The sequence below is a fragment of the Oryzias melastigma genome, linkage group LG17 (genome assembly GCF_002922805.2).
Source record: "Oryzias melastigma strain HK-1 linkage group LG17, ASM292280v2, whole genome shotgun sequence".
Classification (NCBI taxonomy): domain Eukaryota; kingdom Metazoa; phylum Chordata; class Actinopteri; order Beloniformes; family Adrianichthyidae; genus Oryzias; species Oryzias melastigma.
The window spans coordinates 33,792,684-33,794,501 of record NC_050528.1 but is presented as its reverse complement, the minus strand read 5'-3'; the positions used below and the strand labels follow the sequence as shown (position 1 = coordinate 33,794,501).

Sequence of the window (1,818 nt, the reverse complement as noted above, 5' to 3'; positions counted from 1 at the left end):
AAAAATTAAATTTTTTCTGATTAAATTTGTTGTAGCAAAGAAAAAAATGCTGTTTGAGAAATTGGTCCACTCTGATCATCTCTCAAATAGATCCATGAACGTCTTTGTTTCAAAACTGTATGGCCAGATAGTTTTAATATTGCTCGCCATTTTTGGTGCGCCGGTAATGTTGTGTTAGTTCTGGATAACACGTGAACAGATGGATGATTGGAAGGGGCGGGCTTAGTTTATAGTCCCACCCACTCCTGCTGCTCTGCAGAAACTATGTCCTAGAAAATGACTTTTTTTTTAAAGTTTTGGCTAAAAATAACTTAATCATTCTTAAAATACCACTTGGAACGCCTTTATAATTGTTTAAAAGATGCTCAGAGTTTAACCCTTCATCACCTGAGGTGCTGCCGGTGACGGTTAAACACAAAATCTTTAACATACTGTAACTTTTCAACACGATCAACGTAATTCCAGCAGATTCAGGATCTACTGGAATGGCCTTGATCGTGTTAGCAATGAAGACATTACAGTACATCAAAGAACATAAAGACTGGAGCTCCAGTGTTGAAGGCTTAGAGACAGACTTTATGGATACAGCTTGTTTTGCTCTGTCAGCAGACATCCCTGTGTGAAATATGGAAAACCTGATTTCCTCCATTAGTTTCTTACACCTGTCAGCTCAGAGCGAGCCGCCGATCAGAAGTGTAAATACATGTGCGTGTTCTTCGTGTGTGTGAGCTAAGCGGAAGCTGCTGTTTCTGTCATGGGTCTATAAATAGCAGACATCTAATATTCTCCCACTGACTTGAAATGAGGTGCCTGCAGGACTTCACAGATCTGTTGCAGACCATGGGAGAAGGAGGAGAACGAGCTGGGAGAAACTGGTGCTGGTGAGCTGTTTGTGTGGAGGCCCTCCTCCTCCTCCTGCTCCTGCTCCTCCTCCTCCTGCTCCCCTTCCTCTTTCCATCAGATTACATAAGAAGAAGAGTATGGCCGCCGCAGACACGGCTGAGGAGGCGAGCAGCCAAACATCAGCGTTCAAAGTGGGCAATTTTGTTCTGATCTTTACGTCTCCTTGTCTTTCTATAGGAGGAGACTGTCTGAGCTCCTTGAATATTTAATATATTTAATATATTAGCTAAAAGTGTCTTTAAAATGACATTTCTTGAAGACCTTACAGTTTAGCTCCATTATTATGCCATTTTTAAATTCATCGGGTGAAACAAGCTACTGTAATATCTAAGAACGTACAGATGAACCTGTAGGAGTTGTTCAAATATACACATGAATGATAGTGACCCCTTCTTCTAAAGATGACTCTTATCAGGGGCCAAATAGAAATGTGTTTCTTAAAATAAAACCAGTTTGTCTGAAAACAACAGGTGTCAAAATAAATGCTAAAACACCTGAGATTATAGGAGACTTTTGGAAATTAGTTTTAAATTGCTAGAACAAAGAAAAAGCGAATTAGTCATAAATTATTTATGTGAGCAAAAAGAGAGACGGAAAGCTAAAAACAATGTAAAAATGACTAAACTCTTCAAAATAAAACAGGAAATGAATGACACAAATAAGGATCAGAATACTTTTAATGCACATTTTGTTAGTCCTTGGCATTGTTTTTAAACTAATCATTCCTTTTCCGGTAATGATCCTTCCGCGGGTTCACCTACGGAAACATCGTCAAGACTTTTACTTCCTCTAAATCAGGCATGTCAAACTCAGTTTGGCTCTGGGGTCGGATCCAGACTTTCTGTTCTCAGGTGGGCCGGATCAGTAAAAGAATGTCAACTCCAACTATTTAGCTTTGTTTTCAGTACTATGCTT

General features: G+C 39.4%; 1 protein-coding gene across 2 annotated transcripts in view; it reads left to right on the top strand.

Moving 5' to 3' along the window:
* The window catches only part of LOC112141880 (receptor-type tyrosine-protein phosphatase N2), a gene marked incomplete at its 3' end in the record, with an annotated part of 102,119 nt that overhangs the window by 2,090 nt on the left and 98,211 nt on the right, over window positions 1-1,818 (top strand).